Below are 27,503 nucleotides of genomic sequence, written 5' to 3' on the forward strand. Positions count from 1 at the left end.
AGGCCCTTCTAGACAACGCTTGTGATTCCAACAAAAATCTCAGAGCATGTCGGAGGAGGCTCTCCGCTCTGCTCTGGAGAAAAGACGCGACAAGACTATTTTTTTTTTTACGGATGCCGCGTCAAGCTGCACAGATCCGACCAGGCAGGAGGTCAGACGCAGGAACAGGAACGGCAAAGAGCGTCCGGTCACGTTCCAAAATAAAACACCCTGTAAAAAACTCCTGATTCCAATCAGACATACGGTTGGTTTATATAAAAGTGGTGTGTGTGTGTGTGTGTGTGTGTGGGGATCGCCGTCTACATCGGATGGACCTGATGGTGTACAAATAAACACTCTCGAGTGTGGCTCTGGAGATTTGTGATCGTGAATTATTCAATCGACACTTAAAGGCGACGCGCCAACTAGGCAAGCAGCCGGTCCAGCAGCCCCTCTGCGGCTTCTAGGTTTCTTGTTTTTTGTCAAGTTGAGCCATTAAATATACAAAGAAATAAATCATTTAACGCTGTAGCCTAATTTAAAACAAGAAAAAAAATGACCATATCAACCAAACCGGTGAGTTCGGACCTACAGCAGTCCATGTCACAGCTGGAACATACACACGGCCGTGTCCGGTAAAATACGTAAGTGTTATCCACTCTGGTCTAACAATGATCTGCTGTGTTCTGACCTGAAGTACAATGTTTCAAAACTCTTTAAAGGGATATTCCGATATTCTCTTGATAGAGATCAAGTTAGCAGACCGCTAATTTACGGAGTTTTATCAACCTCAGAAACGACCGCACGACAACAATACACTGCAGTAAATGGATCCAAATATAAACCGCCACCAAAAAGCCACAAATAATGCTCAGAACAGCACCAAACTTCAGCAACAGTACAAATAGGGTCTCAGCACATAGTCCGGGGCATCTAACCTCCGCTAGCTTAGCTGGATTTCTATTGTGAAGCTAAAAACAGATTTCAACTCTCCTCCATCAGCTTCCGGGTCGGGGAAGTCCCGACGCGACGATTACCGAGTGCGGTTAGAAATGCTCAATTCCGTTCTTTTCCCTGTCCGCTCTCAATAATAACTGTTATAAACTGGCAGGTAAGACACATATGAACTTTGATTGCTTTTCCATGGAGTCATAATCACACATTTTCATCCATGAGCCGCGGAACTCTACTGCACTCGGTAATCGACTCGTCGGGACTTCCTGTCAACAGGAAGCTGCTGCAGAAGAGTGGTAAATTTAGTCAGCTTTTCAGTGAGGGAGTCTAACACAGTTTCACGGTGATTTAGACCATGGATTAAACTTACACCGGAATATCCCTTTAAAAAGGAACCACAAGACTTGAAAACTTCAATATTCTCTTTGTTGGAGTTGACAAATTCCTGTCAACTCGGCTGACGTGCCGATAAAGTATTGAACATGGAGCTGCAGTCTGCAGGAAAGCCTGTGCTGATATAAGTGGATACATGTCACAGGTACCTCGGGCCCACAGCCTAGTTCGTGCCGGATCACACGGCATCCGAAACGAGCAGGCAGGTAACAAAAGCAGGTTTGTGATCAAGAAGCTGCCGGTTTGATTTCCTGGAGCTGCTGGGAAAGTCTGGCGAGGGGAAAGGGAATGAGTAATGCTCTCCGAACCTTCAGCAACTGTTCACAGGCCAGCAGTGTCTGGGCAGCTCTCTATGTGAACAAGATGTGAACATCTACTGTACGCTACACCTGAGTGAAGGATGAGGCACGCCGAGCTGGGAGAGAGCCTTCACTCACAACCCTGTCTGCTGGAAATTGGTTATAAGAAACATAAAGCCGCTTCCTCCAAATTAAACGTCACAACGTGCCCTCTGGGATGACGTATGGAATTGTTCTCTGATCAGCACATCCACCTCCGTGCTTTACAAAACAAGGTTGATCAATCTTAACAATAAATCTGTTTTATGATGCGGCAACTCTTTTAAGTGTCGGTGCAAAAAACAACACAGTTAAGGTGGAACTACTGTCTTCCGGCAACAACTATCCACGCGATATCTCACGTGACTTTTCCGGCTTTTTATTTTAGTATTGTTTCTTATATGAGGCTCCTTTTTCAACTTCAAGGTCAATATTGTTTTCCGCTAAAGACAAAACAACGAATTATCCTGCATTTATATGGAACTAAGCTTTAGGAGCGTTCCACCTTAACTGTCCTCCAGGTTACGTCACATTCGGAGATAGATACTTCTCGACTGGCAGGACGGCGGCAAGTGTTAGCGAACTGCTAACGTGAGTTGTTCAAAAACCTTCTTTTTAGTAAACTCTGTGTACACAAACAATGTTCTCAATGCTCGTGTTCATGTGTAGAGACCCTGGTGATGCTACCAGCAAAGTTTCATGTTGTGTCGAGACTTCTTACTGTTTTAAAAATAGAGATTTTGATGCTATCGTAAAGTTGCCCCATGCACTCCCATTGAAAATGAGTTTGACCCGAAAAACGAAAATTCAGTAAATCTTAAAAGTGCCTCTTTAGTTATTATGCTTACGTCTAGGTTGCATTTTGGCGAGAGTTTCACTTTAAACTGAGTGCAATTTGCAAGAACTGACCAACTTAATGCATACTCACAATAAAAAGAGTGTAACATATAACCGGGGTAACTTCTGTCTGCTGCTAACTGTAGCTGTGGTTAGCTAGTTAGCTCTGTTAGCCATTCTTGTTGCAATCCGAACTGGGAGGCTCAGAAAACCAGGGCAGTGCTGGTCTCCACCGAGATTATGTTTTCCGTTTTCAACCAAGATTTTGATGACTTGCAACGTAGAAAACAGCTGCACAACATAATCACGGCACTCGAGCGTGACATGTACGGTCAGTCGTTCTCCGAAAGTGTGTTTCTCACTTTTTATGTTTACATTTAGGTCCTCACAGCACTCGTCTAAGGTCAGAGAAAGATTGTGAATCTAAATGAATTATTGAAAAAGTCAACAATGACCTGAAGCACAAGACACGAAGTGTTTACTTTATTAACATTTAACTGAAAATCGACCTCTTCTTCACCTTCACCAAAGTGCTTTGGCTGTGACAATATAATCACACACAGGAGTCAGGATGCATCACACCAATACAGATTAGGAGTATGTGGACAGAGTGGGCTATAACGATGTTAACTACATTATGGTGAAAGTGAAATGCTAATGTGGAGTTGTTTTGAAGGCGTATAATCAAATTTCCTGGCCCACCATGATGGCCTGCTGTACCCGTTTTAATACCTGTACCGGGCTTGAATTACCCAAAGCCTAATAGACTCACATTAGATTAACAGTAACTGAATGCTAATGTGAATTTTTAATGGCCGCATAAATGGATCATTATTCATCTTTTTTCAAAAACCACAAGAATTTGCTCATCGCAGTCATTCTGAAGACACGGACACTGAGCTCGTAGTCGGACACTAATGCTGGATTTCTTAATCTTAAATATTAATAGCCGCCCTGCATTAGAGCTGAAAGCAGAGCACTTACGTTGAAGGAATACTATCCCACTGTTTAATGCGCCATACAGCAGGTGTGTATCGTAACAAGACGCAAGAAATTAATTCCGCTGGCTCAGTTTTCTCAGAGTGATCACGGCTAAAAGCTAATAGCTCCTTTCAAACTTTAACTCTGACAGCAGCCTGGGAGCGCTCCACTTTAACGCCCCCGCAGAAGCTTGAGCACAGAGTCTGCCTCTTCTTTTAATTCAAAAATTGACAAAAAAATGTTGTTTTTTTCTTAAAAAAAGAATTGGCCACAGAACACTGCAGCGAATTCTGCCTCGAGTCGACTTTCGTCTGACCAAATTCCAGCAGACCAGTTCTCACAAAAGGTCACAGGACGACTGTGGGCCGAGTTATTTATTTATAGCCGTGTTGTGTAAGTGTTGTGGATTTCTTCAGACTTCAATGCCAAGAACATAAAGTTAAAAAAAAAAAAAAAAAGTGTAGCAGCTCCCTCTACATGACTCCAATTAGAGATCGTTATCTGCATGCCGACTTGAAGAGAGCAAAACACACAGTTTAGTTTGGGTTAGAGACCTCGTTTAAACCACTTAGCAGATATTAAGAACACACTATATAATCTGAGCGGTTTAACTGTTTAATCATGTATGCAGCTATTGTGTAATGAACCCCACGTTTTCTACTTTTATCGTGACGAGCCTCTCTTTTGTTTAAGTGCTTCAAGTATTCAGTGGGCGACTTCTTCTGACTTCTAACCTTGAGATTTTCTGAGTCGCATCTTTCACACCGAACGCATTTCGCTCCGAGGAAATGCTACAGCTACTGCGAGGGAGTGCAGCACATACAGATGACTAACAAGCATTTAAAGAGGAAAAATAACAGTATAATCTAACATCTGCCGGGGTGTGATGGAAAACACAGCCCGCGGCAGTCGCTCAACTGATATGATGCTGAATAACCATGATGCAGTTTGGTGTATCTGAAGCATTTCAACACCTGAGGAAAGCATGCCGGGTCACGGTCATGCAGCGTTTCGCGTGTTGGAAGCGATCGGGGTGTTGCTGGTGTCGAGCCGTAATCCTTCTTCCTCTTCTTCTTCTCCTCTCGGTGTTTGTGTCACACACACCAGCTGTGAGTGTGACAAAAAGCCCAATGAAGCAAAATGTAGAAAACTTCAGCAATTTAGTGAACACTGAATGTTTAAAGGGATATTCCGGTGTAAATTTAACCGCTAATTTACGGAGTTTTATCAACTTCAGAAACGACCGCACGACAACAATACACTGCAGTAAATGGATCCAAATATAAACCGTCACCAAAAAGCCACAAATAATGCTCAGAACAGCACCAAACTTCAGCAACAGTACAAATAGGGTCTCAGCACATAGTCCGGGGCATCTAACCTCCGCTAGCTTAGCTGGATTTCTACTGAAAAGCTGACTAAATTTACCACTCTTCTACAGCAGCTTCCTGTTGACGGGAAGTCCCGACGAGTCGATTACCGAGTGCAGTAGAGTTCCGTGGCTCATGGATGAAAATGTATGATTATGACTCCCTGGAAAAGCAATCAAAGTTCATATGTGTCTTACCTGCCAGTTTATAACAGTTATTATCGAGAGCGGACAGGGAAAAGAAAGGAATTGAGCATTTCTAACCGCACTCGGTAATCGTCGCGTCGGGACTTCCCCGACCCGGAAGCTGATGGAGGAGAGTTGAACTCTGTTTTTAGCATCCCAATAGCTTCCCTAGCTAAGCTAGAGGAGGTTAGATGCCCCGGACTATGTGCTGAGACCCTATTTGTACTGTTTTTTAAAGTTTGGTGCTGTTCTGAGCATTATTTGTGGCTTTTTGGTGGTTTGTATTTGGATCCATTTACTGCAGTGTATTGTTGTCGTGCGGTCGTTTCTGAGGTTGATAAAACTCCGTAAATTAGCGGTCTGCTAACTTGATCTCTCGAGAGGGAGTCTAACACAGTTTCACGGTGATTTAGACCATGGATTAAACTTACACCGGAATATCCCTTTAATCAGTACAAATGAAAATTGTTCAACTCAGTCCAAAAAGGCAGGAGGCTGTTCCTCTGCTGAGGGGATTACTGAAGCGGTATCCAAACCTCAACTTCTAAAACAAACCGTGTCCAAACCGTGCGGGGAGTAATTTCAACGTGAGGCAAAGAAAGTTGCACTTTTCCAGCGTTGATGTTCAACAGGTCCACAGTCAGAACTGTGACTACGTGTGCAACATAGGCTTCTGCAAGATCAAAGTGTCTGAGGTGACTAGCTTGAAGTGTCACGGGGGGCTTTCAATGCAAGACTTGAAACCTCTGCCCAGGTAAATACATACTCATCTCACTCCCCCCCTCCCTCCCAAAAAAAAAAAATCCTTTAATCTTCCCTCACCATATATATACTGCCTTCCTGTGAGCAGATGATGGGAAATAGTCCCTCCTGATGCGATTTCCCAAGCAAAAGGAAATCAGGTAAGTGCACTCATTAGTCATACGAGGCTTCCTGCAGGGTCAAAGAGGGCAGGGATTCTGGGTAATTAAATGTGGTAAATGAAACGCTAATTGAATGAGCGACCCGCTGCCGCTGGTTCTTGTTTAATCATATGGAGGAGCAGATAACCCAAAAAAAAATGGGATTCATTTTCTTTCCGTGAGACGAGGAGGGAGGGTGTAATTATGGTGGCGCGCAAATTGATCACTTAACAATAAACAACAATCAAGGAAGATGTGTTTGTATTGACTCAGTTAAAGAGGAATTGAGTGATTTACAGTTCAAAGGTAAATTAAAGCTGAGTGAAGTGATCAGATGAAAGACGTGCCCCCCCCTCAATGACCTGTGTCGATGACAACACATCACTTTAGATGATATAATAATACGTAATGAAAACACTTGTGATGATTAAAGACGCAAAATAATGTGTCTTATTTAGGTCGACGGTGTGAAACAGGTGGTGTTTGTGGGTGCGTTTGGGGCGTCTCCCATCCAAGAGTCAGGTGCACAAAGGCCCGACACACATTAATCAGTGGCACTAGTTGGCTGCTGGACACTCTGCCCCATTGTTTCACCATCATCTGTCCCTTCAACATAAGAAAAAATACACTGATATTTAACTGAGGAGGAGGAGCTGATGAGAAAGTCTGCAGATCAGGCGGGACGGATCATCATCCTGATCAATAACAGGTAGGAGAGAAATACGTCCTTGATGAGGAAAATATTAATGACATCACCTGCAGCGCGAGTGTATGAAGCAGTTGCTCTCTACAGGTGCTGATTGGGAGTTGTTTAAGACATTAGCCCCTTTTAGATAGGAAAGGCGGCACATTTGCAGCAAGGTAAAGGCTGCAATGTGCCGGTGTAATATTCCTTCCTTTCCAAAAAGCCGCCACTTGGCCGCCACTGAGGTAGGCGTAAACATGTGACGTGACGTGAAGCACCAAGTTGGGCGTGAACAGTGAAGCAGGTCGAATTTGTCTTCAAAATAAGAGCTTTACATTGCACCCCATTGGAGTTTAGAACTGGGTTCTTAGCGGGGGGCTTTTAATTTGAAAGTAGCGACCGTTAGTAGCTTGCAGCTACAACAACAAGCGGACAACGAAGACAGCTACAGAGACCGAGGAGACGCTAGCATCTCCCGGATCTCAGCGGCTGTCCAGTTGAAAGCTTGCCGCCCAGTAAAAAAACGGCTATTGTTTGACGGAAGGAAAATTATTACGGCACCTAAAATGTTACGTTACTGCAGAACATGGATATGTTCAAACTTGTACGCGTCATAGGTATCATATCCATATTTCACATCGGAATGTTTTCCAGCAAAATGCTTGCGGCAACAGAACCAGATAAGCCCAGATCATTTGGATCTTTTCCGAACACTTATCCAGTGTTCTGTGTACCGAAACCCAACCAGACCTTGAGCACAGCTTTGTCACAACATTAAACATGTACATGGTTTGCAGAAATTGGGTCGAGCACTCTACAGACTTGCTATTTTATTCATTTACTCCATTCATTCATTCACATGTATAATATTTTTAAATCTATCTTATAAACTTAACATAAATTCTAATTGTCAAGATGTTGTATCAATTTTACTGTAAACAGGCATCAATTCTCTCATCAGCATCTTCTGCCTGATTGCTCCGTGAAGGAACGAGCGACCCATCCGGGCCCATCTACAAGACAAATTAAGACCTCGCTGCTCCGTCCAGAAAGACCCGAACGTGTTGCCAAGTCTTTACTGACACTCTTAGGCAAAATAGATTAGTGTAATTAACTTGGGCAGCAACACTCTGGCCCTAATTGATCAGCACCCTGGCACCTGGGCATGTGCGGGTCCAGAAGAGTTAATGTTTTAAGAGCCCCACAGTGCAGCGAGAGGCTGGTGGAGATCATGTTCGTGTCCTTGGGTTCTCGGGGTCTTCCAGGCACCACGATGTCTTCCAACTTAAAGTGCACCTGGCCCGGCATCAGCCTCTGAGCCAATCACCACGTCAGCCTTCAGCAACAACCACAACAATAATAAAAAAAAGGCTCCTCCTCACTCCTCGCTGTACAAAAACCTGATTCTCCCCCGGACCACTTCTTTCAGCTCCAAGATAAATGAGCATTGTCACTGCTCTGCTCATAGTCTGGTGGCAGCACCTCTAAAAGAAGTTCTGGCATCACAAACGGACCCCTGAGCATCAGTGTCCCCCCCAAAAATGATCCAACAACGACACTGTACACTGTTAGACAGACAGAGGAAAATACGCACATTTAAATAAAGCCATGTTTACTGGCAGAGATGACAACGCCTGCTCACTGTCCAGCCTGCAATGACATTTTGTACTGACACACAAAATTGTGAGTAGTCGCTCAGGAGAGACTGAGGAGCAGTTAAACGTGATGATTAATGATGAAGTAGTTAAAAAATAACTACAAATACTAATGATGAGTGATGATGAGTTCTGGAGAACAGATGGGAGGTACGACATTAACATTTTTTAAACACGTTTCCTGAATCCATCGCTCAGCGTCTCAGAACTGAGAGCAGATCACCGTTTAAGTTTTGTCAAAGCTTCAACGTGCCTGCACTCAAAATACTTTAGCACCATGAAACTGTATGAGATTGTGTAGGACTCATTTTTCTTCCTCGTTTTATCATTTATCAACAGTTTTATGGTACATATGGTATAAACACTGCTGCCATATTGTACAGCGCTCAAAGCCTTGCAAATATGTGATTTTAGAGCGTCTTTTTGGGTGAAAACAGCGGATCGGGCTCGCAGTTTGGCAGTCTGGAGTTTTGTTTGGGTTGCATGAGCTTCGGGTTTTTAATCAGACTTGCGTGCACGGTTCCAGTTTTTGTGTGAATGTTAATAATTTAACACAGAATTAGAATTGTCCACAAATGTCTGTAAATCGACATACGGAGAGGAGTTCAAACACACCCTCAGACCTAAGAGACTGAATAAACTGACTGTCAGTGACTTCCACAACATGACTGTCGCAGCGTACCGGCGTCAGGTGTTTGTGTGGTCGCTGGTTAGGTTTAGGAACATTTTGTGGTTTGTTTTCACATAAGAGCTTCACTTAACACATGTATGTATGCAAGTTACATTATGCACACATACGGTGGTCTCCTGGGTGAAAGTCCAACTTATCCACTTCCTCTGTGTGCAGACTTTCTGCACTTTATATCACCTGACTTCCTCCTTTGCCATGATAATAATAATTACAGCCACTTGAGGTGACTGCTTAATTATGAATGGAAACATGGGTTTTTCACAGTTGACCTCAAAGGACCTAATTTGTCTGATGAGGACGGGCAGTGAGTTGTTGACTGACTATGAATCAGCCACTTGGGCGGCACACAACAACTCTTTCATTATCAAATATGTAATTATTAGAGACTATTCTGATCCTCCAACTGTCTTCATTGATACAGTTTCTTTGTTGTTCTCCTACTATTTAGAAACAACTTATTAAAGCAACATTAAAGGGATAGTTCGGGTTTTTACTGCAGTGAACGGGGTTCAGCAAAAAAGCTAAATTAACCACCTAAAACAAGGCTCACGTAAAATTTTTTACACCAGTTCAAGTGTATGTTGTATAGGTAAAATTCACACCGCTTTACATCACGGTCAGACCGCGCTTTCTTTTGGCACTACATTTTCTCAACCGCAGAACCTCCGTATCCCTACGCCTTAGCGTAACTGGGCAACAGCTGATCTGCGAGCGGCGGCTGGACGAGAGGTTTACTTTCGATAAAAACGAAACTTAACTCTCCGTATCCTTCCACATTAGCGCTCATGCGTAGGGATACGGGGGTTCTGCGGATGAGAAAATGTAGTGCCAAAAGAAAGCACGGTCTGACGGCGATGTAAAGCGGTGTGAATTTTACCTATACGACGTACACTTGACCTGATATAGATTTTTTTAGGTGAGCCTTGTTTCAGGTGGTTAATTTCGCTTTTTTGCTGAACCCCGTTCACTGCAGTACAAAGCTGAGCATCTGGGCTGGAGCGGCTCTCTACTTCTCCAAACTGAGGCTGCGCTGACCGGTGATTACGGTAGGAAACAGATCGACTATAGATATGTACTTTATATGACCCCACTTCAAAAAACCCGAACTATCCCTTTAAGTCCAAATGTTTGGGTGATTCGGCGCCAGTTTCCTGAGAACGCCACTGTCATACAATACAAATCCAAGTTCTGCAACATTTTGTCAGACGTAATGTCAGTGCTGACTACTAACAAACTCATAACCATAACAATGTAACGTGTTGAAAACATTAAAGATGTATGTTACACTGTTACATAGTTACATAACGCAGAAACAAGTGATGGGGGAGTCGTTCCTGATTCCTTCCTCACTCGCTCCGCACTGTGAACTATTACCTGTTTTTAAATGTTACTATATATTTGTACGTGTGACGACGACAGTCGTATGAAACCTCATCAGATCCAGCAGAAGCTTCCTTTAACGCAGCTGAAGACAAACATACATCTGATCCAAAACTCATTGATCAGTGCGTCACACTTTATATTTATAACTGCAGAGCCGTCACAGTCCGAATAATCTCCCCTGGCTTCTCCGGGCGCTACAGTGCAGACAGCAGCGTGATAGTCGCCACAGGAAGACGGGGTCATTCAGCTGATTGCATTTACAACGACAAACATGCCTCTCATTTGATTTCCTTCTGGGCTGCTCGCCAGCCGTCGCTTGATAGACGCGTACTGTATCTGTGTGTGGACCTCTGTTATTGTTCAGAGATGGTGGAGTTGGCAGAAGGGTGGTGTCTCTCTCTCTCTCTTTCTCTCCTTCCTCTCACATAACAAGATGAACACTTTCTCTCCTCGCTCGGGATCCTTCCCGCCGCCCTCCCTCTAATCCCTCCATGCAAGTGACTCACATTACAGCATTCTTCACTTTAATGCACTTTAATAGCATTAATATCTGCTTTTGCCTCTTCAGCTGCAATAAACACCCCTTACATCTTTAGAAAGCCGCTTAAGACCAATTGACGTGGCAAGTGTACCAAAACAGAAACATACCTCGGGTGAAAAGCGGAATAACTCATTGTAAAAGAGTAATCTGCTGTGTGTTTTTTTTCTTCTCCACGTTGGCGCTGGGCTGGCGCAGCGTGGCACGCTATGTACTGTAAACAGACACTAGGGGGAACTTAGACAGGCAGCAGCCAGCTCCCTGTAGTCCTTCCTACTCCCTCCTCACGCTGTGCGGAGGAGGCCCACAGATAGGGGAAGAACACGAGTCCTCGCCACCTTCTGTGCCACCCATGCTGCCGCCGCAGTGACAGCCAAGGTCAGCTCAGGAATGACAGAGGGCTCCTGCAGCGAGATAAGACTCTCACAAACATCTGAACCCCCGCGCCGCCTCTCCGAGGAAAGAGAATCCTTTCCCCCTGAATTATTCAATGGGTCTCCCCCACCCTAAATAACAGCCGGCAAGCATTGTTTGACATCCCGGATGAATAATTAAGGACTGACCTTTTGTTCCCATTAGAGGTGATAGGTTGATAGCGCCGTACTTTGTGGGCGAGGCTGCGAGACGATTCGGGAAGCGGCTGTGTGGAGGAACTAGGATTTTTCTAAAAAAAAAAGAATTAGCCAAACTCTGAGGCACAGGCTGCGATTCTAAGAAAAGAAACACAGCACGTCCCTGTGGGATGCATTGATACACAAATACGTAGATGCAGTCTCTGTTTCTTGTTCCTAAAGCGCAGCCCGGAGCCATCCTTTGTCACTGCTTCCATGTTCTCATAAGAATTGTTCTGTGGTTTGTTCCTGACACATCAGAGGCATTTTGATTGTGCCAGTCAAGAGCTTGTCGACGGCTCTGTGAATCAGAAATGATGTATTAACACCAGCTCATCTGGCGAGGTCCAGCTCGGTGCTGTTCCCGTGAGATATGGCTCGTTTCCCAGTGTCGCCTTTCACTGAGATAATGAATTAAAGGACTCTGAACAGCACCAAATCTATGAAGGAGATTTAAATATAAAACTTTACAACTGGACTTTTATTTATCTATGTATAATTTTCAGTTTCTTTTAATCACAGTGATCTTTTGTAAATATTTTTTGTATTATTGTACATCTGAGACTAAAAGCATTATTCTAGAACGACATTTAGATTTTCACTCCACTTTAAGCTATTCTGTTTTAGCCAACTGTAGCCTACCTGTAATATCACGATGACATCAGAGCTCACCTGAGAGCCTGAAGCTCCGCCTACTTGTCTGTGTTGGTCCGTCTGCTGCTGCTGACATTTGGAATTAAACAATATCAGCGTCCGAGACACACAAAACATTCTCGTTAGCTTTGCTGTGGCTAACACTTTGTTTCTCCATCTTTCACTGTCTGGGGGTCATTTTTGCGCAAAGCTACAACAGCAGCGTTGGTTGATAATTTGACCAATGAACACACATTAACTCACCGTCCTTACTTATTGCTATGATGTTTAAATGAGCAACAACTGCTAAAATTGCTGTATATTCACTGATGTTCCTGCGAGTGCTGCAGCTAGCTGAGGGGTTGCCAGATCATCAGGTCAGTTATCCCCCGTATCTCACTATCTCTTATACCTCTTCAATAACATATCACATTATATAAAAGAAACACACAAACCCAGCGACTAGAGACCAGTCATCCGTATGTGGAGTTAAAATGAGGTCATTCTAAATCGTGGGACACGTCCGTATGTTTGTGTAAGTTTGTGGTCCGTTCGAGGGGTCAACCTCACACACATCTGCTTCTGGTCGTGGCTGCACATTCTCCCTGTCAGAGTTCACCAGTGTTCAGCTCTACAGGACGCCAAGATGCAAATTCGCTTTGAAACCAAGAGGCAAATGTTTTATTCGCCCATTCATCCGCACAGAATTAAAGTAACCTGGAGGCAAATGTGCAACACTGTTGATTTAGCATATTTGTTACCGTGCCCTACAAAAATCTACTGAAATAGAAGACAATGTGAGGAGTTATGAAAATGGAGAGAGGCATCTAAATCCACCGAGTGGATGCTTTTAGATGTCGTCTGTGATTGATTAGCGATGTCTGCAGACATCCAGAAGACTTATATTACTTATAATCCGTGTTTTCAATCAGACGTCAGATGTTCTCTCCGTCCACTTTGACTTATTAATTACTGTTTTGTTGAATGTTTTTGCTTTTAAGGCTGGGGACAAAATACATGCAAATACGGAGCAGTTAGCAATGATGGCACAAAAACGTTAATGTAGCCATGTAGCTGAGAGAGAGCTCCATGTCCAATCAAATAATTACGCTTTCCCTTTTCTGGCTTTTTTGATTTACTTGAAGGTTTTTATCCATCATGACGCTGTGTGCCCCTCGATCGAAATAATCTTTGTAAAAACCAACTCAAGAGTCTTGTAACGTCTCTGGATGACTGGCAGACTAGAACCCAATAGCACAACGCAGAAGCAGACAATGTAGCGATAAATTGTGATTTAGTCGGGTCGGGCTAACAGGCAAACAAATCTGATGAGGGGCAGGCAGGAAATAGAAAGTACAGGGAAACAGCAATAGGGGTGAAACAGGCAGGTCAGGCAACACAGGAGTCAAGAACAGTCTGGAGAATCTGGCGACTGAAACATGATCTGCATGAATACTGAGGGACTGCTGAGGTAGAGAGCTGCAGGTGAGGAGACAGGTGGGAAAACCACGTGAGGGGAGTGAAAGGATGGCGGGGGGGGGAGGAGGAGAGACAGGGCATGAAAACAGAACAAATCAAAAACACAGAGTAACCGTCGGCAGAGGTCATGATGAGTCTGATGTTACTTCTATCCTTCCATAAATCTCTAATCCTCTGACATTTCAAATTAAAAGCATGTGTTTAGGTCACGAGTTCAGCTGAGGTTCAGCACCGCCGTCACCGTGGACAGCGCTCTACAGTTTTTACTTGAGGCTCTTCTGCCTTCTTTCTAAAGTTAGCAGCTGGTTCTTCACCTACAAGTGGTTGATAGGTAGCCGTGAATTGTTTTAGTCGATGAACGATTGGATGTATGATAACAAAACTAATACAGCAGCCAGCAGCAATCAATCCCTCCCTCACTCTGGTTGAACTGCAGCACCACCAGAGACAGGAAGGAAAATCTCTATCAGCATAATCCTGATTCTGACGACACCTCGGTCAAACTCTGTCTCCTCTGACATCTTCCCCACTGAACATATAATTATTGTTATTTTCCACAGGATTCACATGTTCTGTGAAGGCTTCCTCTTCCCTCGCTCTGATTTTGACCCAACATTTTAAGTTATCTGCTACCTGAACTACAACAAAACAAACTTAACTATTAATGGCACCATATGTAAGAAATTCTATATTTAAAACATTATCAACAACATGTGAAGAGAGAGCAGTTTGGACATAAAGTCTAAGAGGCTTATGTGTTGTGTAAAAGAGATATCTACTGGAGTTAGCATGCTAACCAGCTAGCCTTGGTGTCCCAGCAGTCCTGAGCTCCTGTGCTAGCCATGTAAGCACTCCCCTGGTAGTCCGGCTAGCTGCACGGCTAACTGAGCTAAGAGGCTAACGGTAGCTACAGTCTGGATACAGTTAGCAACCAGTTAGCAGTTACGGTGATAGGCTTTTTGGGAGAATCAGTGCAGCAAGTGGCCAATTCTTGCGTATTGCACCTTTAAACTTTAGCTGACAATAGCTGGTACTTCAGCTTGACGGCCAGTTCTGCTTATTTCTTTTCCCTCTCGCTTTATGCTCGGACATTTAAAGGATATTTATGGATTAACAAACATCTCAGATTTTATAATTTATTTTCATGAATCATGTTTTTTCTTTTGTGCGTGCAACCTGAGGAAAATCAATCACACTGGCTGGATTCTTTTGACAACATATCTCAAACTCCTGAGCTTCTGTGCTAGCCGTGTAAGCACTCCCCTGGTAGTCCCGATAGCTGCATGGCTAACTGAGCTAAGAGGCTAACGGTAGCTACAGTCTGGATACGGTTAGCAACCAGTTAGCAGTTACGGTGATATGCTTTTTGGAAGAATCAGTGCAACAAGTGGCCAATTCTTGCGTATTGCACCTTTAACTTTAGCTGACAATAGCTGGTACTTCAGCTTGACGGCCAGTTCTGCTTATTTCTTTTCCCTCTCGCTTTATGCTCGGACATTTAAAGGATAATTTATGGATTAACAAACATCTCAGATTTTATAATTTATTTTCATGAATCATGTTTTTTCTGAGGAAAATCAATCACACTGGCTGGATTCTTTTGACAACACATCTCAAACTCCTTTTTGTGACTCATGAAATCCATTTTTTATCATCATTATTGTGCACTCAAGGAAATATCAAGGAGACTGGTGTTGGTTTAAACAGAATAAGAATGAAGTTGTTACGTTGAGTAGGTGTAACGCAGGCAGGTAAGTATTCACAGACAGACGATCGGATGATTGGTTGGTGGGTTTGTAAAAAAAGAGGAGCACATCTAACGCCAGCCTCATCCTCCCAGACACACAAGGCTCCTCAGCACTTTTAAGTGTATCGTTCTCATGCGTCTGTACTCAGGTTTTCACTGGATTAGTGGGGTTTTGTAAATCTATACATTTCACTTTTCCCAGGGAGACATCACAGGCTCTCTCTGCGGTTGGGCGTCTGGTCTCTTCACAGAAGCGAGGAAGAGAAAGCAGAGCTGCAGTGCGCCCGCAGTGACACACTCAGGAGAGCGCGGCTCTGAGGCAAGCACAGATTCCTGGTTTGAGTAGAGAGAATGAGAGAGAGAGATTGGGGCGCTGAAGACAGGACCGTATTTATAGCCGGGGATAGGAATAATTCATTGTGATCAAAGTGCAGATCATGCTCCGTTCCATCACCGAGCAGATGTGGCAGAATGAGAGGAGCACGCTCTCTCCTCCCTCCGTCTGCTCTCTAGCGGCTTCGCAAATGGAAAACAGTGAGGCGAAGTTATCTCTGTGAAGCCGCCGAGCGTTGTCATGTGCTCTCGCGCTCGCTCTCAGGTGCCTTCACTTTGGAGAGGGAGTGCAACGCCTCGAAAGATGTGAGGGCGCAGGAAGAAGAAGAAGAAGAAGAAGAAGAGGTGGAGGAAGAAGGCGTCCCACATGCAACACGTCTTCTCAGTCACAGCGAGGAGCGAATATCAGATTCTGAGCTCACAGCGGGGGGTCGGGCGCCTGGAGCACATTCGACGTCACGCAGCTCGCGTAACTCACGTGTGACGAGGTAGATCACAGAGTCAGAGGTCAGAGAGCTCGCCGTGCTGTGTGTCGTCTTCCTGCGCAGCTTTGATTCGCCGCCTGATAGCGAACGCGACCGTCAGCCCGTCGCTGCACAAACACGGATGAAAACAAGCCTCCCACCGCACCACTTCCCCCTCCCTCACCCCTCTTACACTCACTTCCCCCTTTTCTCTCCCTCTTTTTTTTTGCGTTTACGATCCCTCCTGCCTTTTCTCTGCAATCACACAAACACACACACACACAGACAAACACACACATGCGCACACTCGCTTCTCCCAGTTTCATTTTCTCTCCCACCCACACACAGACACACTCATGCGCCTGTTTCTTTTCTCTCTTTTCATTTTCTGTCTCCGAACCCTTTCTGCCTCCCTGTCACTCCTTCAACGCGCGCACACACACACACACACACACACACACACACACACACACAGAAATACACAACAGGCGCACAAACATACAAGCTCCTTCATCTTCTCTTTTATTTCTCCTCCCTCCCACACTTTTCCTATCACTACTTACACACACACATACAACACACACACACACACACACAGGCGCCTGTTCCATTTGCTCTCATTTTCTTTCTCTTCCTCTCACCAATCGCTCCTTCAACACGCCCTCACACACAAACACATACCTCTCTCTCCCCTCTTTCTCTCTCTCTCTCTCACTCACACACACACACACACACACACTCTTTCTCTCTACCGGCAGTCCAGCTTCCCCTGACTCCCAGCTGGGCTTGGACAGCTCTCTTCCTCTGGCCTCGCTGGGCCATCTGGAGTGCAATGTCCCCGCTCGGCTGGTCCCCTGCCAGCCGCTGAGCCTCCCAGGACGAGCGCAGCATCTTCAAGCACAATTTGTACGCGTCAAAGCTCCGCTGTGTGTCCAGTGACCCAGCTGAGTGAAGTCATTGAGTCCCTGCATTTTTCCCACCTCAAAGGAGCCTCATTCTGCTTTGATGACACCTGCGCTCCCCCCCCCACCACCACCACCACCCGTCTCCCCCTCCCCCGGATGGAGGACGGCGCAGTAATTGATTAAAGCCGCCGAGCAAACCTCGCCAGCAATTACGGCTCTGTTTATGATCTCGCGGAGGGGTTTGTCTCGGCAGGAGGAGCGGATATCAAAAAATCCCGGCACGCGGGTCAAGTACCTGAACAAGTGGGTTTTTTTTTTTTTTCTGATCTGTGTTGTTTGTGAATTACAAAGTCTGGATAGATTAGAGGACGATCGCAGATCCCCTCAGATGAAGCGATGCTATGGAAACTGGCAGCAGAAACGCGGGAAGCTGCACTCAGTCGTGTTCTGACTCCATAGTTTCACAGCCCTTTAGCATAAAGTGTCAAAGACTGGATGGATCTGAGCCGTCACTGTGCAGAACCTGTCACCGCAGCCGTAAAGACACTTTGTGCGACGTGTCCCGGCAGCCCAGGGAGCTCGACGCTAACGGGCTTAATGACTGACGCGCAAAACGCCAAACGTATCCCGATACAAAAGACGAGAGCGAGCGCCTTTGAAACGAAGTCCTGCCTTTTGAAATGAATCGCAACTTAAGTCGTTGAGCCACGAGTTTCCCGCCTCAAAGGGGCCTTGTTCTGCTTTGATGACACCCACGCTTCCTCTCAGCTCGACAGGGCCGCTAATGAAAGCAAAGTAAGTCTCAGCGCTCTACAACACTATTAAAAGATCTTCTAGAGCCCTAAACTTTCACAATCTCTTTAAACTGACCACCTACGTACACAGCGAATGCGGGAAATGTTGAGTTAACATGGTAATAGTCATAATTCGTGTTTTTTTTGGTTGCCAGTACCGATATTGGAGAGTAAAGAGATGCTAACGTTGTTGCCGATAGAGAAACCTTTCAGCCAACGATCCCTCAAACGAGCTAACAAAACACAAAGATGTGTAACAGAGGAAATAAACCTGACATCAGTGCACTGAAACCGTAAAACTCCCAGGGAATTCGACTTTCTCTGCGTTATAATCTCTAAAAAGAAAGTTCTCATATCCAAAAGCCTCACATCGGTTAGCTCCACTTGGCCCTGGCAGCCTTTATAAGGACTTCCTTGGACAATATTCTGGAAGTGTCCGGAGCCTGTAAGTCTCTATATAAAGCTCCAGGTTGTGTTTGAGATGATGGAGCGACGTCATTTGCGCAATAAAAAGTGGCGTAACCCCAAAAAAACACATGCCGGAGGACACTCGGCGTCCAGCGCTTTATTTTTACAGTCTGGTGAACGGAACAATCCTGTGTGACGCTCTGAAACACGGATGTTAACTCTCTGTTTTCTGATTGCACGGCAGCCACAGGTTCTTCCCAAGACTAGGAAAAAAAATGAAAAATAAAAGCCATTAAAAACTGTGGGATGGATCACTGACCCTGATCATCAATTACAATGTTTTGTTGTTTGCAAAAAAAAAGACACTGCAAAAATTGTTGTTTTTGGAAAAGCATGATAAAAAAAAAAAGAGAGAGAGAGAGAGAAAGCTGCACTGTGGGGATGTGTGCAGCATGAAGTTATCAGGAAGCAGCAGGCAGCAGAGAGAGAGAGAGAGAGACGACACACCGACGGCGGCTCCCTCAGGCGCCGAGCCTGCACTGTACGTGAATCCACACACACAGCTTCTCTTTATGATGTTAAAAGCGTGTCGTGTAGCGCACACAGCCGCCTCGATCCACACCGCGTTCTGTATTTACATGCGAGAGGAACCAGACAGCCTCCTCTCGTCGTCTCCGTCAGAAACAAACATCCAAAACCATCAGATTAGATTCTTTCTCAGCTCAACTTTATAAATCTTGAAGGTGCTCGATGTCATTTTAGGGAAGAGTTGTTGTTTTTTTTAAGCAATCTAAATACGATTACACATAAACTGAATAAACAAACTGACCCTAAAGGACAACACAACCCCATACTGTTTCACTTTGTTTACATGTGGCGGACCCTGCCACCTCTCTACCTCATTTCCCTCCGACAACAGCTGGAATTCTGTCTCCAAATCCACCAAAAAAAGTGCCACTTTTCAACACGCCGCCGCCTGCAAACAGAAGCAAAAACAGAATAATATTCTGGAGGATGGATGCAGGAGAACTGGTGTTTTCCATGTTCATACAGAACTCCAGTATAGAACCAGTTCTTCGGTTAAAAGGTTTGAAAGCTGCAGCTTGGAGGAAAAAACACCAAGGGAGACTGTGGAAAGTGAAAAAAATAATAATAAAAATCAACAGGCGATCTGCTGGTCATCACTTTCCTCCATAGGTGTGATGCAGACCACCTGAGGAGAGTCTGACACTGTAACTTTGCAGCTCTGATGGAATAAACCAGACGCAGGAGCGACACTGTGGACGCTCCACGACCACAAACAGCTCATCCGAGTGTCCACACTTACCTCACCGAAGCCACCAGGTAGCATGAAGCTCAGGAGCAGGTGGTGAAGTGAGAGCGTCTCCCTGCTCCTCACTAGTTGATCACTCAGGTCTTTCTGGTTTCAACACCCTGGAGAGCGCGTCCGCCTCTTCTCCTTCTTCTCCTTCTTCTTCTTTTGGAGAGAGAGAGGGGGGAGAGTGGGTGGGTGGGCTGCTGCAAGTTTTGTGTCGTGAACGCATCCACCGCGCGAGAGACTCGAGAGAAGGAAAAAAAAAAAAAACCACGTCGCGTTCAAGTTTGATGCCACCTCGCTGATGCTCTGGCTGGAGCGAACATGACTCGATGCTTTCAGAGGAAAAACGGAGCGCGGCCAATCACGACGCCTCTCGCTTTTTTACTCTCAACATCTTTTTTGCGCATCCCCGAAGAGTCTCCAAGGAACCCGGGTCGCCCGTCCGTCTCTTCTCCACCTCCTCCTCCTCCTTCCTCTCCAGGCGGTAGGGACAGTGACTTTTTTTTTTATTTCCTAAGACCGTCCTCTCCTGCTATCGGAGCACATCTTCATCCTGCGTGCGCTCTCTTTGTCTTCAAGGCGATGCCGATGCTGATAAAAAGATGGGGGCTGTGGATTTCCTCCCCGCGCATCGACTGGGTGCGGAGCCAGGAGCAGGAGCAGCAGGATGAGGAAGAGGAAGAAGAGGAGGAGGAGTGTCTCCAACGGTCTGAGTTCATTAAAGACTCCTCTAATATGGATGAGCTCCGCGTCTCGTCGTTGTTATTACAAAAGCCCGTCCTCTCGGAGGAGCCAGGCGGCGGGATGGAGGCGCGCTGCGAGCGGATCCCGAGCGAGACTGTTGGCGAATAAAATGCGACCGAGCTACAGTAGAGGCGGCATAGAGTTTAAAGTAGATGTGTCTCGGTGTCATCGCAGACATACATCCTCCTAAATGAAGTCCAACGTCATTAGGCAGTTATAAATTAATTGTAGGTTGTGAGTTAGAAGGCAGCGCCACCGCGGAGAGCTGAGGAGACTCCCGAGTGTCTGAGGAGGACTTTCACACTTCTAACACGTTAATTTGGACCACTGAGGACTGCATGAGTCTGCATCTACTGCGGAATGTGACTAAAACAGAAATATATTAAGTGATATGGCCAAAAAGAAAGAAAATAGTGCAGTTAAAGGTGCAGTACGTCGTTTTAGGTGGAGAATTTAAAACAAAAACAAACTGAATAAACAAATTCTCGTCGTTTTCATGACTGAGTTTTACTCTGCGGAGATGTGGCGGACCCTGCCACCTCTCAGTGTTCTGGGGAACAGCTCACTCAGTTATGGAACTAAAAAAAAAACACACATTTTTGAGTTTTTTGTATTATTACCTCATTCATATTCTAGATTTATTGAATTTCTGCTCCAAAAAATAAATAAACAAATAAAACTACACAGTGCCCCTTTAAGTTCAGATGAATTCAATTTCCAGTCAGACGTCAGGTTGCATTCGGGCCGACAGCTGTTCCGGCAGCCCCGACCTGTTTGGATTCGGAGACGCGGCACATGCACAGATGTGAGCGAGCACCTGCCTCAGACGAGTGTTGCAGATTCTCCTCGAGTTGACTCCGGTCCGACTGTGAGCGCTGATCCGAGGTCACGTCGGTCTGATGGTGCCTCTTCAACGCGCTGGCCTCACATCAGTAAGGCCAGTGTCAGCAGTATAACAGCCACCAGCCTCACGCAATAAGCTGTTTAATCACACACTGATTTGAACTAAAGGATTCTGCCCAGTCATTTTCTCTAAAGAAAGATTTAAAAACAGAAGAAGAAGAAGAAGAGGGATGCATAGTTGGAAAAAATAGAGCTTTAATGAAAAGAGAAAAGGCCCTGTGGGATAGATATCAAAAGCCAGTGGATGTGCATAATTCATCTCAGACTATCTCATAAAGCCCTGCAGAAGATTATTTTTTCTTAAACCTGTTTTTTTTTTCTTTTTTTTTAAGAATAAGCCCAAATATTAGCCCTGTGCGCTGCTCAGGAGCCGGATCCACCGAGGCCGCGTGTGTTCTTCAGTTTTGTTTCCTAAGTGACAGCGAGTGCAAGTTAAAAAAAAAAAAAAAAAACCCTTTGGGAAAGTCTCTCGCAGCCAATGATTAATTCAAATCTCAAAACTGCCTGGCGAGCTCATCTCTATTATCTTGCACGAGCTATCGGAGCTGGTCAGAGGTCATGTCATATTTAACCGTCATTATTTTAAACCAGCTATTATTTTCTTTTTTGTGCATGTGGAGGAACATGACTGTGTTGGGAAAGCATCAGCACGTGTGGAGTGTTCTGCACAGATTGCTCAAAATGAGCGATAATCATCGCTGCATCTCGGGTGTGTTTTTGCTCACAAGTGGTCTCGTCTCAGGGTGTGGCTGCCGAGGAAACATCCGAGGCTTCAGCCGGCGCAGCTGCCACACACACTCACACACTCACATCCTCCTCCTGACTTGAGCACACCTCCCTCTGCTGGCGTCAGGCGGCAAAGGGAAGCTCTCCTCTCTCTCTCTCTCTGCTCTGTTTGGCTGCAGGGGGACTCTGGGTACAAGTCCAAGAACACTAATTCAGACCCACAAGAAGGAGCTTTTGCTATCCACTGCAGCACAAGCAGGGTTTTTTTTTTTAATGTGCAGCCTTTTTTCTTTTTTTTAATTCACAAAGCTGCTGCATGTAAGTGGGGCAAAACATCGCCCAAGTCCTGAAGATCTAAGAGGCGAGCGGCACAGCAGCTGCAGCAGCGCGGCGGCTCTGCTGGGACTGAGGGCCGTTCGCTGCGTGTGGTATCTGCAGACCTGACGGGAAAATATGCTGAAAGATGATCAGTGTTGCCTGGTTTGTGTTGGCGCGGGAGTAAATCCTGTGCAGGCGCCTTTGAGAGCGACTAACAAAGAGAAACCGAGACACAGATTACCTCAGAATACATGATCGTGCTCTCAAATACGATGTGTCATCTTTGGGTCGCTCGCTTAAGAAACACGATTCATCATCGCCGTGTAAGTGTTGAAGCTGTTATTCTGAGTGCCGAATAAACTAGACGCTGATTATTTTGTGTGTGTGTGTGTGTTTCGGACGACGCCGCTGCTCAAGACGCAAAGTCTCAGAGTTGGACGGGATCGCTCAGTGCGCTCTGATGAACACGTAGCCGGCTGGACAGCTTCGCTTTCTGACGGATTTTGAAGGTTGGGAGTCTTGACACAATTCCCCGGCCAAAAAGACAAACAACCCCCTCATGGCACACTCATCAGCTCCGTCCTCTCACTGCTCATCGCTCATCCAACTCTGGCATCTGGTGTTGCTCATAATCAATAATGTTGGGATCCAAAGTCTGCCCAGAGCAAACACTCGCCAATTATATAGCACCCGCAGAATATTGTAACTTTCACGGAGAGGAGCGTGTCTTCTTCTTTGCTTTCTTTTCGGAAAGTTTTCCCGTTGTCAATTAAAGGGGCACCTTGTAGATTTTGGAGAAAAAAAAAACTACATAAGTGAATAAACAAGCTGTTCTCAGAGTAACATAAGGTCCCGGAGCTGGACAGGTGGCAGGGTCCGCCACACATAAACAAAGTAAAACAGTATAAATTGTGTTGTCCTGTAAGGTCAGTCTGTTTTTTTAGTGTCTTTAGTCAGTTAAGATCCTTCTATTCTGATTAAAAACTACGTAGCGCACCTTTAACGATGGATGTAAAGAAACAGAACACACGATGTGCAAGTGAGCGCGGCTGAATCGTTAAGCGTTTCTTGTTTTTCGTCACCTCAGATCGGATTTAGCTTCTCGACATCTGGCCCGTTTTTTTAATATATCCTCATGTTCGCACTCGGCTCATCTTCACCTCTCGCTGTTGATTCTGCGTTAACCTGCGGACGGATCTGCAAGCTATGGATCTCGAGTAATGAATGATTCATTACAGCCTGACACAAACTGTACCCCAAGGTGCAATATTGCCTTATATAATCTTCCTCAAACTTATTACAAGACTCAGCAATGGCATAACTCTGCACTGCTCTAAATTGCTCTTTTGGCCCAGCTGCCCTTTGATTGATTATGATAAATGGGCATGAGCAACAGTCTGATAAATTGTGCGGGTCAGAATAAATCCAGGATTCTCTCATTGGAGCGACGCTGTTGACTGGTACACAGCATACGGACGTCTACTCGAAGGGTCACCACGATTTCGGAGCGGTCACTCGGAGCTCCGGCAGAGTGGACTCGACCCGCTGGAGAGCTCCAGTTTACTCAAAATGAAAAATGCATTCATACTGCAAAAAAAGGAAGAAGGGGGGAATGAAAAAAATGAAAAACACTTGTTTTCAGTGGTTTTCCTTGGAAGCATCTCTGCTCCAAAAAAAAAAAAAAAAAAAAACTCCCTGATACTTTCTCCTGCGCTCCTCTGATGAAGATGAATGCGTTTGTGCTGCGCCTCATTTGGGGTTTCCAGTGAGGGCGCGCCGGGCTGCAGTCAGACCCCGATCAATCGACAGGCAACTGCACCGCGTGGGCAGCTAATCTCCCGCCTGAGCACTCCAGTATCAGGGGTGTGGACAGGAGACAGGGGGGGGGATGATGCGCGGGACGGGTGAACCGCGGGCCGCGCGTTTGACTTCCTGCATGCCAATTATCTGTGAACACTCAGAGCAGCTCTGGGTGATGTTTAAAAATGCAGACTGTGCTAATGCAGCGTCATCCGACTCTGCTGCGGGTAATAAACCGTGTTGTTGTCTGTGAAGTGCAATGTTTTTATGCCGTGTTGCCTTTTCTTTCTTGTTGTTGCACGGCCTCGTTTCCTTTTAGCTTCAGATATTTGTTGGCGAGGAAAATAAACGGCCTCAGTGGCTCTAAGCATCGGTATCTGTTTCCGAGCACCTGTCTGCAGACTAGGTGATGCGCTTTGGGATGGCTTTATTTGGGTTAGGAGGATTCATGTTCGTGTCAGGACCACAGGATGACCTGTCTCTTCTCCAGGAGTGTAAAATGATGAGTTGTGACTTCACTTGTCCGGCAGTCATATATTTGACTCCAGTATCTGTCAGGTTGTGCCTGGCATCCGGCTTCCAATTTGCAATAGTTCAGGAGGAGACGGGGTGAAAACGAACATTAAATATTGATTTCAGGCGCGGGCGGCTCCACGCCGGGGCTTTAGCCCTGAATGTATTCAGCAAAGCGTTTACCATATCTTAACTGTTCAACCACACGTGGAGGATTTTGTACTACGCCCCAATCATAGATGTATACGAGCTGGTGTGTTTTAAGAGGTATGGTTTGGAGAAAAGCGCTGACAGAACCGAAAACAGACCTCCTTCCTCATGTGGTGTTTTTGCCCAGCGACTCTCAGACAGGAGAGGTTTCCAGTGGACGGCTTTCATGCCCTGATAGTCAGCACACCACAAGAAAAATAATGAGGGACGGTTACATTTACCCAGAGTAAGGTCGCAAAAGCTTTTGAGGACATAAGTTTTTGGTTTTTGTGCACGTAAAACATCTTTAAAGTGAAGAAGCTCCTGTCTCCCACAGAGAACACTGCTCCTTAAACGCCTCGTCAGTAGTTCTTGACATCAAACTACGTCACCATGTCACACATCTGCATAATTCATGTGAGAATTGATTTATTACGGCTGCTCTGTTGCTGTTAGAGGTGCTGGCTCAGGTGAGCTGACCAATCAGAGCAAACTGGGTATTCATCAGCTGACCTGACAACCCAACAGGTGCGGCTGGATGGCAGAGACCTGCAGGTGTGCCTTCGTACATAACATCTCTCAGTTTGTAGATTCTGTGGCAGCTGATCATTTATTAGCTCGAGTGGCTGGAATACTTGTTTCAAACCGGACGGAGCGTTTTTGTACGTTTGCCACTGAATTTGGCCGCCGCTCATTTGACTTATTCCAACGTGCGACTTTAATCATGCAGATTTCTCGTCTCCTGTGAGGCTGAAAACCTTTTTTAGACCGAACTCAAACAAGGAGCTCTCTGTGGGAGCAGGCTCACATGCACGTACAAATCCTTTACAGCCTTGCTCCTTTTAAAAACTTCAAGAATGGATTCATGGAATCTCACCACATGACAGCTGGATTTTGAATAGAGTATAAATATCTGAGGCTGCGAGGTGCTGGCAGAAGTGCCAGCACACCGAGTCTACCTCAGGTGAATTGTGAGTTGGAGCAACACGTGCTCGACTGCCGAAGGGAGCACTTTCATACCGCCGCAGCAGCCGCCTGGCAGACGAGATTGGCGCCTGCATATCAGCACTTTAAATCACTTTCTCTCTGATCACTGGAACAAACGGGTCCTAAGAAGCAACAGCCTGGGATTCAAAAATAAATAATGAAATTTGTAGTTTTGTTCCAAAGTAGAAAATCTCTGACTGAAAGCAAAAATATAAGTTTTAAAAGATAGCAGGTGAAGGAAGTTTTTATCTTAGGAAAAGTTTTACACCTGAACTATAGTTTTATAATATTGCTGCATGGAAATTAAATTCCATACAAGAGCTCTGCTTTCCCTCTTTGCCCTCATTCTGGCTACATTTGTCACTGTCTTAATGGCGTCCAGACAAAGTGCCCTTCAGGCTTTCCCACTGGCATGACCTGTAGCGCAAATTCTCTCTCTTGTTTTTTTTTGGTCAAGGGCATTTTCCCCGTGTCACAGCAGGTTGTGGAGAGGCTTCTGACACAAACCCCACACCGCTTAATGAACCCAAAGGATCCACGGGGCATGTTAAAAGCACTACCGGGCAGCCGTGGCACTCAAGTCAGCTCCCTGGTCTGTCTGAGAGCGTTATTTCAGCTCTTTCTAATGTACTCTGGGGCTCAAACTGCACAACCGACCTGACCCACATGAAACCATTCCATCCTTTCAAGTCTCCCCACGGAGCCACAACAACAAATCCTGCCTTGGAAAGTCATTGCTTCAGATCACCGACACTGCAGGCGATGCAGGTTTTTATGCTCTCTGCTGCTGTATTGGTTTTGCTTCATTGTCATTGGTATTTCGTCGATTGGGGTTGAACCAAAGCTAAATGGCTGAGGGTGCAGTTTCGACAAAAACACAAGCGGCTCCCCGCAAAAAAACGAGCGGCATCGTTTCCCATCTCGTGCTCCGTGCAGCCAGCCACACCCAGCCAAGTGCCGGCTGTTATAATCTCGACTGTGAAACCCCGAGGGAGTGTGGATACATGGTAGATTAAACTGAGTGCTCGCTGCAGTATGAGAGAGCGATATAAAGTCTCTTTTACCTGCGCAGGAAACGGAATCACTGTTAATGAGAACTAAGTGTACAGACAGAGCTGGGAGGGTGCAGCGTTAACATTGAATAATATTTAATTTAATTCATCAACTCTTTAGGGAGAGAAGCAGACACAGCTCAGTAGCCTCTGTTAAAAATAACCCGACTGCGATGGGTGTTATTCCATTTCTTCCACATGACCTCAGTCGCCGAGGGTCAGTCGCACGCCATCCGAAGAGCGCTGCAGGTCTGCGTGATCGCGCACCCTCCGGCGTTCTCGAGCGCTCGACTGTCAGCGTTTTTTCCTCAGTCATCATCCGCAGCCACTCTTACCCTGGAACAGCCTATTATCACACTCACAGGTTGTCATTTGTGCTGTTGAGTGGTTGCCAAATGTCAAAAAGGCGAGTCCTACCTAATACGAGGCTGTCAGAGCGGCAGAGGCAGGCAGGGAGGAGAGCGGAGAGAGTGGCGTGCTGCTGATAGTGAGAGCGGGCGAGTCTTTCGGTGATGGACAATGAAAGACGAGCCTCATCGATTAAGCGTTTGGGTTTTGTTTCTGTCTGCGTCTGCTCGTCAGCCTAAATGAAAGGAAACCGATGTCGAACTCTGTGCGCGCTAGGCAACACAAGAAGGGGGACTGAAGCCGTCAGGAGAGGAGCGGAGTGACTGCTGGAGCAAGTCGA

General features: G+C 45.7%; 1 protein-coding gene and 1 long non-coding RNA gene across 4 annotated transcripts in view; one reads left to right on the forward strand and one right to left on the reverse strand.

Annotated features, from left to right (window-relative positions):
* The window catches only part of chst8 (carbohydrate (N-acetylgalactosamine 4-0) sulfotransferase 8), a 226,733-nt gene that overhangs the window by 182,426 nt on the left and 16,804 nt on the right, over positions 1–27,503 (reverse strand). For 2 of the 3 annotated variants that reach the window (XM_030413609.1, XM_030413606.1), the window contains exon 1: positions 19,593–19,725. The exons of the other annotated variant lie outside the window; for it this stretch is intronic. The gene's annotated coding sequence lies outside the window, so the exon portion shown is untranslated. Of the gene's footprint in view, positions 1–19,592; positions 19,726–27,503 lie in introns of those variants that run through there. 3 annotated transcript variants of the gene reach the window in all.
* On the forward strand, positions 19,925–24,328 carry LOC115579898 (uncharacterized). Its single transcript, XR_003983762.1, has 2 exons — positions 19,925–20,067; positions 20,163–24,328. It is a non-coding gene; the product is annotated as an uncharacterized LOC115579898 (long non-coding RNA).

The sequence above is a fragment of the Sparus aurata genome, chromosome 4 (assembly GCF_900880675.1).
Source record: "Sparus aurata chromosome 4, fSpaAur1.1, whole genome shotgun sequence".
Classification (NCBI taxonomy): domain Eukaryota; kingdom Metazoa; phylum Chordata; class Actinopteri; order Spariformes; family Sparidae; genus Sparus; species Sparus aurata.